Source organism: Pinus tabuliformis, chromosome 3_2 (genome assembly GCF_031772625.1).
Source record: "Pinus tabuliformis cultivar Carrire ecotype Pingquan chromosome 3_2, CPIR1, whole genome shotgun sequence".
NCBI lineage: Eukaryota > Viridiplantae > Streptophyta > Pinopsida > Pinales > Pinaceae > Pinus > Pinus tabuliformis.
The window spans coordinates 1,092,429,625-1,092,439,491 of record NC_142302.1 but is presented as its reverse complement, the minus strand read 5'-3'; the positions used below and the strand labels follow the sequence as shown (position 1 = coordinate 1,092,439,491).

General features: G+C 40.3%; 1 pseudogene across 1 annotated transcript in view; it reads left to right on the top strand.

The window, feature by feature from the left end:
* Positions 1 to 1,812: 1,812 nt before the first annotated feature.
* Positions 1,813 to 9,867, top strand: part of LOC149184480 (PHD finger-like domain-containing protein 5A pseudogene) — a 37,314-nt pseudogene continuing 29,259 nt past the window's right edge. Inside the window, exon 1 of the transcript XR_016257263.1 lies at positions 1,813 to 2,291. The product of XR_016257263.1 is annotated as a PHD finger-like domain-containing protein 5A pseudogene (transcript). The remainder of the gene's footprint in view (positions 2,292 to 9,867) is intronic.

Here is a 9,867-nt window from a genome sequence, read left to right as displayed (position 1 = left end):
ATTTTTTGTTTTATGGGATCATCATTACACAAACACTTTTTGTGGTAAGGCTTTCTTCAAGCACGTATGGGTAGCCTTACCAAAATATATTTGATGGAAAGTTTGGTTAGCTCGAAACAAAATTATGTTTCAAGATCAAAGACTCCTTCCGTAAAGTGTGGCTGTTAATGTTCTCTTTTTATTCTTTGAATTTTGGTCTCATAAATTCTCGAGCAATAGCCATTCTTAGTTGCTAGATGAAATGAAAATAGCACGGATATAGAAACCTATTCCCCATTCGTCTTGTACACACGTTTCCCCTCATAGATCCCCTCTTATGAGTAGGTCTGACAATTGTGTTTGCCTAAGGAGGAATTTCCAATATGGCTCAAAGCCCAACCCTCTTATATTCTTTATTTTGATGGAGCTTCCAAGAGCAATCTAGGGGAGGCACGAGCATGGGAATGTTTTTTTGCCCTGAAGGAGGTATAAAATTATCTTATGCTTGGGGTATGGGACCACCTTATGCTCGGGGTAGGGGACCACCTTCAAACAATCAAGTATAAGCTTATGCATTGCTTCAAAGGCCTAATGATAGAAAAATATCCATTATATAATAGCTCATTGTTAGATGATGATCATTATGCCAAATATTAATGTGCTCATTTAGGTCACATAGGTGCATTGCTTATGTGTGATGTATAGGCGTCTTTCTTATGTGCATTGCATAGCTGTGTCTCTTATGTTTATCCTTTATGCTTGTTACAAACTTACATGGGTTAGTTGAGTTAATTGCTTATTAATGTCATTTAAGTGCGTGTGTATGTAAGGTCCCTGTGTGGATTAGGTGCATCACTAGGTGTATTAAGGGTCAGGGTTCGGAGTTAGTGGCTTACGTATTGAAGGGATTGGGGGTAGTGGGTGAGCTGTAAAGGTGGTAGAAGTTACGGGGACTAATATTAGCATCACTTATGTGGATCTCATAGGTGTGTTTTTAGGTCAAACAATGTTATGAGATAAATCCTTAGTGATTATAACATTTTACTTTTGTTGGATATAAAACATGAAAATAATGTCATTCAACTATAAATTTCATGATTACTTATAGTGAAGGCGGCAAAAACCTCCAAGTCTCTAGGCTTTTGCATTCAAGTATTTTTCGATAATAGGTACAACTTATGATTCACAAGAAGGAAACAAGGACTCCTCTTTCATGTTGCAAATCTTTTTTTTGCATCCTATAAAAGTGTACATTATCATGTTTTGATTTTTACTTTTTATATGTAGGTTTCATTAAGCTACTATAAATCAAGCTAAATTTCATGATGTTTGGGGATTCAAGAGAATCTTCCCAACTAACAAAGATCCAAGTCAATGCAGTTTTTTTTTTACTATGGTGAATTGGTAATTCCATGGAGTAATGTAGGTGAGACCCAAAATCAAATCTAGTAGCTGCCACTATAACACCAAGAGTATATCCAACAACTCCTATAACACCAAGAGTATATCCAACAACCTGTAAGCCAAATATACTAAGAATTCATGACTTAGCAAGAGCTTAAACTCCTTGACATGGAGAGAGTATATCCAACAACCCGTAAGCCAAATATACTAAGAATTCATGACTTAACAAGAGCTGAAACTCCTTGACGTGGAGAGTCTACTTCTTGAGACTTATTATAATAAGCCAAAATTGTCCCAACCATATGAAAAAGATAACATCCCATTATACTAACCACTCCATCATCCACAAAAAGACAAATCAATTCACAAAATTTAAGAGTGATCTAGATTGGTAAAGAGTGGCTTAACCTAGAGGAGATGAACCCTTTGTGATGAGTGCATTTTGTTATAAGATGAACGCTTAGTGATGACAACATTTGTTATTAGATGGATGCCTATGATTAGAACATTTTGCTTCTGTACATCATCTTAATGCCCTTGAACGATTAATACATTTTATTGGAATCCTCTGCGCAGGTGAACTTTGATTTTATTTACAGCCTCTGCCTTAGAGAGAGACAGGAGTTGAAAGGGTTTTTATTTAGGGGGTCGCGTTCCCAGTCTGGGACGAATTTCAGTCGCACAGGATCGTTCTCTGGGCTTGCGTACTTTCGCTAGTGAATGAGATCTGTTCCGATTTCGTAGATCTTTTCGCAACTGTATGGTTTGTTTTCGCCAAGTCTCTATGCTTTTGCATTCAAGTATTTTTCGGTAGCGGGGACAACTTCTGAGTGATAAGGAGGGAAACGAAGAGGACACTTTCACGCGGCAGATCCTCCTCTGCATCTTTCCACGGTGTACATTCTCAGGTATTTTCTTTTCTTTGTAGGTTCCATCAAGCTCCTGTGAATCAAACTAAATTTCATGCTGTGTGCGTTGCATTGCGTTGAACCTGGTTATCTCTTTTTTATTTTGTATTTCCATTTCCATTGTTGAATTGTTCTTTGGTTAGTTTGCCTGTTATTTGAATATGGATTGGATCTTCTCCCTCAAATATTGGTACCTACCCACTCAGCCATCAGCCGGTGCTTCCCGTCCTTGTCCCCTTGTCCATCGATAAGAGTGGCTACCATGGAGGAAATTAGTGAATTGTGAAAGGTTGAAGTGAGTTTGGTTTGGCTATGCTGATTCCCCTATTTTTTGTTATTATTTCGGGCAAGTGGAATTAACTAATGGAAGATTATTAAGCCCTAATCTCCAAAGATCAAATTTTCCCATTTTTAAAATAAGTTTGCATTTTGCATTCATTTTGCCTTCTCTTTTTTGGTATTTGAAATCCTTCAATTTGAAGACATGATTGTTGTATATCTCACTCAGGGTTTAGCTTTATGAGACAACAACATGCTAAATTTTGATATCTAGATATAATTGAAATTTCAAACATAATTTTAACACTGGCTTTATTCTTCTTGTAGACTAATTTTCACTTAATTGTCTACAAGCATTGTAATAATATGTAGTTAATACTGTTTTTGTGCAGTTTCGTTTAACTATTGCTATGTTTGGACCAAGGGAGGCTCCTCAACCAAGCCCAAAAGTGATCTAGATTTGTAACGAGTGACGTAACCTGTGCCGCATAGGGGTCTACCATTGCCATTATCTTGACATGCTGAAAGCCCATAGGATGTGTGAGGATAAAAAAGGACGGAAAATAGCGTTCAAATGAATGCCCCATGGACAGAGATAGGGGGGCCAAGAGGACTCGTAGTGGGGTTATGGTTAGGGTTGAAATTGAGGGTGTGAGCAAAGGTGTGAAGGCACCCACGGGGTGTGGAGAATAGGGAGTAAAGGTCTCAGGGAGAAGGATGAATTGGGCAAGGGGACAAGAGTCAAGGGAGAAGTTTGGAGGGGGGTTGTGCGTGAGGAGGCTGCAAATGAGGTGCATCAAGGCAAATCGAGGGGAAGTGATGGTTGGGAGGAGTGGTGTAATATTGGGGAGGAATAGGGTGGTGGAGTGAGGAGAGGGCAGAAGCAATGAAGAAGAGTGTCAATCATCCATAATTGGAGGCCGATGACCAAATGATTCACTAACATAGATCTTAAACCATAATGAAAAGAATTGTAATGGAAAGCTTTAATAACCAAGTGTGTAATATAACATAGATTTTGTTTGCTTTGCCAAATCTATGCTATCATAATAATACAATTTCACACACAAAAACACAAGATACACCCTAGAAAAACATGTCTTGGGAAAAACTCCAACTTTGAAATGGTTATCTTGTTATAGTTTTTAACTTTTTATTATAAATTATTCCTTTTTAGTCTACAAGGCTCTATGGGAAATGTAATTGACATTGAAAATTGCACTTAGTAGAATCATGATTTTGCAACCATGAACTAGTGAATAGTCTGCTGTCCAAGTTGCTCTCTCAAACACTACACACTGCAATTATAGTGTCAAACTATCACATGGTTAATCAATTATCTCCTTTGTGACTGGTTGAATCTGTAGTTCAACCTCCCCAGCCAAGTGGCTGAACCTACCTTCCATCTCTGCTATCCCTTTTATGTCTGATTCCAAAAGGTTTTAAGAAGGTCAACAGCCTCTGTAATAATTTTTCCTGGGAACCAGTTATAGTCTCTAGAAAAAGACTAGTCCTTTCACATTTTGTCACATTCAATCTTCTTTTGTTTTGCTTAAGCCTTAGACTGCCATATAGCACGTTGTGATTGGTTGCAGGGGCCATGTGTTTGACCACGTTGCTTGCTAACTAGGCAGGGAACTTCTAGTGTGGGGGCACGTACTTATATATTATGTAGAATTATTTGTGCAGAGGCAAGCATGTCTCATGCTCCACAAACCGTTTCCTTGTCTCTTCTGCCTTATTCCTTTGTTTTGTTACTTTAATGTGGAGCACAGAGTTAGATTTCATTTGATTGCCACCTATTCCTTACCTTATGGCAGTTTTCTTGGTTCTTTTGTGACATGCAGAAGGCAAGGTAAAACTTTGTCCCCTACCTTACCCTCAATGCCATCATCTATGTGCTTCTTGCCATGCTGGTAGCTCTGCATGACCTAGCCTTGCATGATCTGCAGTACCACATGGTTTGCAGCTCCACATGTGGACCTTCATATAACCCTTTTGCCTTATTCCTTCCAAGGCTTATCTCTGTGAGGAGCACAGAGCATGAGTTCCTTTCCTTCATTCATATCTTTGACCTCATTTGTCTTTCCATGGCATGGAAATAGGGTTATGCTAAGGTTTGATGAAGCCTTTCACACTAACCTGTAACACCACCAAACCATCTTCCCAGATGGCTTCTAAAACACGTTTTTAAGTATGAAAAATCAAGAGTTCTTCAGCACAAAATCAACCAGAGAAATCAATACAACCATTTTGATTCTTCAAGGGTCTATTTGGATTAGCTGGGGAGGGATCATAGAAGAGCCACACGAGATAATGCGAGAAGATATCAATGATGAGAGCTATGAGAACTTACAACAAAGTTGGTGTAACCCTGACAATGGCTAGTTATTCAACACAAGAACATTATTCAATAAAATTAAATTTAAGAAACATTGTAAAGATTTCCCTAAGTCATGTGAAGGAGAATGCTATCCCTTCAAGATATCTCCTAGTGGAGAGAGGATTCTATCATTTTCTTTTATATTTATAACTACTTTTTGTCCTTTTTTCACATAAATTATGTTGATTTTTGGTATGTTCTATGCTTAGAGCAATTTACTTCAATTTTTCATATTAGCCCAATGTCAATATTCAGATTAGCAATCACATCAGCATAATAGTAAAATGCAGATAGAACATAAACATAAACAGTAGAAGACAAGCCAAGACAAGAGGACACAAGGTGTGGCACCAGCCAGGGACAGACACCAATGTGGGGAAACCCTTGATCAAATCATCTTATATTCTTCAATAGTTCAGCAGAGAGAGAGATAGTAATCAATTATCTCCTTTGTGACTGGTTGAATCTGTAGTCTAACCCCCCCAGCCAAGTGGCTGAACCTACCTTCCATCTCTGCTATCCCTTTTATGTCTGATTCCAAAAGGTTTTAAGAAGGTCAACAGCCTCTGTAATAATTTTTCCTGGGAACCAGTTATAGTCTCTAGAAAAAGACTAGTCCTTTCACATTTTGTCACATTCAATCTTTTTTTGTTTTGCTTAAGCTTTAGACTGCCATATAGCACGTTGTGATTGGTTGAAGGGGCCATGTGTTTGACCACGTTGCTTGCTAACTAGGCAGGGAACTTCTAATGTGGGGGCACGTACTTATATATTATGTAGAAATATTTTGCAGAGGCAAGCATGTCTCATGCTCCACAAACCATTTCCTTGTCTCTTCTGCCTTATTCCTTTGTTTTGTTACTTTAATGTGGAGCACAGAGTTAGATTTCATTTGATTGCCACCTTTTCCTTACCTTATGGCAGTTTTCTTGGTTCTTTTGTGACATGCAGAAGGCAAAGGTAAAACTTTGTCCCCTACCTTACCCCCAATGCCATCATCTATGTAATAATTTTTTCTGGGAACCAGTTATAGTCTCTAGAAAAAGACTAGTCCTTTCACATTTTGTCACATTCAATCTTTTTTTGTTTTGCTTAAGCCTTAGTCTGCCATATAGCACGTTGTGATTGGTTGCAGGGGCCATGTGTTTGACCATGTTGCTTGCTAACTAGGCAGGGAACTTCTAGTGTGGGGGCACGTAATTATATATTATGTAGAAATATTTGTGCAGAGGCAAGCATGTCTCATGCTCCACAAGCCATTTCCTTGTCTCTTCTGCCTTATTGCTTTGTTTTGTTACTTTAATGTGGAGCACAGAGTTAGATTTCATTTGATTGCCACCTTTTCCTTACCTTATGGCAGTTTTCTTGGTTCTTTTGTGACATGCAGAAGGCAAAGGTAAAACTTTGTCCCCTACCTTACCCCCAATGCCATCATCTATGTGCTTCTTGCCATGCTGGTAGCTCTGCATGACCTAGCCTTGCATGATCTGCAGTACCACATGGTTTGCAGCTCCACATGTGGACCTCCATATAACCCTTTTTCCTTATTCCTTCCAAGCCTTATCTCTGTGAGGAGCACAGAGCATGAATTCCTTTCCTTCATTCATATCTTTGTCCTCATTTGTCTTTCCATGGCATGGAAATAGGGTTATGCCAAGGTTTGATGAAGCCTTTCACACTAACCTGTAACACCACCAAACCATCTTCCCAGATGGCTTCTAAAACACGTTTTTAAGTATGAAAAATCAAGAGTTCTTCAGCACAAAATCAACCAGAGAAATCGATACAACCATTTTGATTCTTCAAGGGTCTATTTGGATTAGCTGGGGAGGGATCATAGAAGAGCCACACGAGATAATGCGAGAAGATATCAATGATGAGAGCTATGAGAACTTACAACAAAGTTGGTGTAACCCTGACAATGGCTAGTTATTCAACACAAGAACATTATTCAATAAAATTAAATTCTAAGAAACATTGTAAAGATTTCCCTAAGTCATGTGAAGGAGAATGCTATCGCTTCAAGATATCTCCTAGTGGAGAGAGGATTCTATCATTTTCTTTTATATTTATAACTTCTTTTTGTCCTTTTTCATATAAATTATGTTGATTTTTGGTATGTTCTATGCTTAGAGCAATTTACTTCAATTTTTCATATTAGCCCAATGTCAATATTCAGATTAGCAATCACATCAGCGTGATAGTAAAATGCAGATAGAACATAAACATAAACAGTAGAAGACAAGCCAAGACAAGAGGACACAAGATGTGGCACCAGCCAGGGACAAACCCCAATGTGGGGAAACCCTTGATCAAATCTTCTTATATTCTTCAATAGTTCAGCAGAGAGAGAGATAGTACAAATATACAAAACTGATATTTATGACAGCAGTAGAAAGTCCATCATTCTGCAAATGATGACTGTTCAGAGATGCAGCCCTGAATCCAATCACAGAGTGCTGAAGTAAATCCTTTGAGGAGATCATCAAACTAATGGCCCTTCACATAACACTGATGCAACATTCCTCTGATAGCTAGCTGCTCTTGCAATTCTGGTTAGGGCACAATAGGCAGCCCTTAACCTTCCACACTGTCAGCAAACTAGCTGTCCTAAGGACTCCTACAAGTTGCCCATCAAACTGTCTCAACACATACAAGATACACTTCAAAATGTGTGCAATAGCTCACTGTTCTAGGCTAATTAGGCTGCTGCAATTCTGGACTGATTAGGGCACCCAACCACAGTCCCTAATAACCCTCAAACAAACCCAGAATTGCTTCCTCTTACTGCGGCTGTCCTCCAATAGGGTGCTGCCCTCCACGCTGCTCTTTTAGGGTAGTTTCAAGCCCAACACACAAACCTGTCTCCCAAAAATGACTGCGGCATTCTCTTAACAGGAGTGTTCACCCTTCAACAAGGCTCTGAGACAGTCCTCTCACCCAAAGCCTTCAAGAGCAGGAGTGCTGCCCTCAAGACAGCACCTCGGCTTGCCCAAAACAGCCTTCCATTCCTCGCTGTCCAGTCCTTTGCTTGCTGTGCTTATTAGGGTCAATTTGCTGCGGAATTAGGGCCTCCCTCTAGCTACGGATAGGAGCCTCTTTAGCTGCGGAGAGGAACCTCTTAGATCTGTGGCTAGGTCTTTTTTTGCTGTCACCTTAGCTGCGTCTTTAGGGCTCTTCTTGAACTGCGGCTAGGGCTTCTTGAGGACTGCATATTAGGGCACGGTCTCTTCTCCTGAAATGCAACTAGATCTCCTTCTTTTAGGACTGCGGCTAGGGCACAATAAAACTGCTGATAGAAGCCTCTCTTCACTGCGGCTTGAACTCCTTTAGGACAGCGTATAGGACTTCTCCTTAGGACTGCAATTAAGGCTCTTTCCTTAAGACCTCTCTTTACACCAAAACCCAAACGAGTGGAGAGACAGATCACAAGAGATGAGTGTGTCAAATTACTTGAAGACCTCTTCTATTTATAATGCAATGTTGAGGATAAGTTGGGTAATTTGGTTGGTGGCCGACCATGACAAATTGTCAATAATACAAATAAATTCATATCTCCATAAATACATGTCGGAATCGGATGATCTTTAGATCAATCCTACACCTCTTGATGAGAGGAATCCAGGAAAAATATCAGCTGCCACAAATAAGATGACCCACATGGAGTTTGGCCCTAGTTGCCAATTTTAACGCTCCCTCTCAACTAGGGAGAACTCCATCTGCTAATCCATCTACCAGTTTGTATTATCTCTGCCATGAATGCATTGCCCTGCACTGCTATGCTCTACTAAACTAGGAAGAAAAATAAGTGATCGAGAATGTATCATACCATTCTCTACTGACCCGAAGTTAGTCCCATATGAAGAGAGTGTCTCATACCACTCTTACTGATCTGAAATCAGTTCCAAATAAAGAGAGTGTCTCATACCACTCTTATTGATCCGAAATCAGTTCCAATTGATCCCAGATCAATACCATCCTAGCATAGGGAGTACAATAGTATATGATGCGTCCATCGGTAGTACTATGGCCCCTATCCTCATTTCCCCGCTCATTGGCTAGAAGAGATGTACTTCCCATGAGTCCCAGACTGCATGGGTAGGATATCTCAGCAGGAGAATGATGAACCACTCATCCTGCGTACATGTCGCCGTGGGGTATCCTAGGGGAAGCCTGAACAACTCACCTTGTACACAACAAATCACTAGGGGAAAGCTAAACCACTCACCCTATGATTGTGTCTCAGCAAGAGAAGGATGAACCACTCATCCTGCCTACATAGAAAACCACTAGGGGAAGGCTGAACCACTCACCCTATGGTTGCTCATCGCTCCAAGAAGAACCCCCAAGCCCCCTAGAGCTCCAAGAGCTCAATGTCCATATCATATAGGACCCTTAGGAGAGGGTCTCTCCACGACTCCTAGTCGTTCTCGGAAAGTCAAGAATTTGACCTTTCCCAGGGGCTTTATCTGAATATTGGCGACTTGCACATCAGTCCCAATGTGATGGAGCCTTATTGCTCCTCGCTGTACCATATCCCAGATAAAGTGGTACTTGATGTCTGTGTGCTGGGAGCGATCATGAAATACGGGATTCTCTGATAATTGGATCCCACTTTCGCTGTCACAGAGGATCACTGTGGATTCCAGCACGTGTCCAAACAGCTCATTGAAGGGCTTCTCCAACCAGACAGCTTTACATGAGGCTATATTCGCAGCTATGTATTCTGCCTCAGCGGTGCTTAAAGCAACCGACTTCTGCTTCCTGCTCATCCAGGATATCGAAGTAGAACCCAAAGAGAACCAGCATTCAGAAGTGCTTTTGCGATCCACCATACTGCATGCCCAATCAATATCAAAGTAACCAAGCAACCTCATAGCTTTGGCAGTGTATCTCAGTCTATGAGAGACTGTG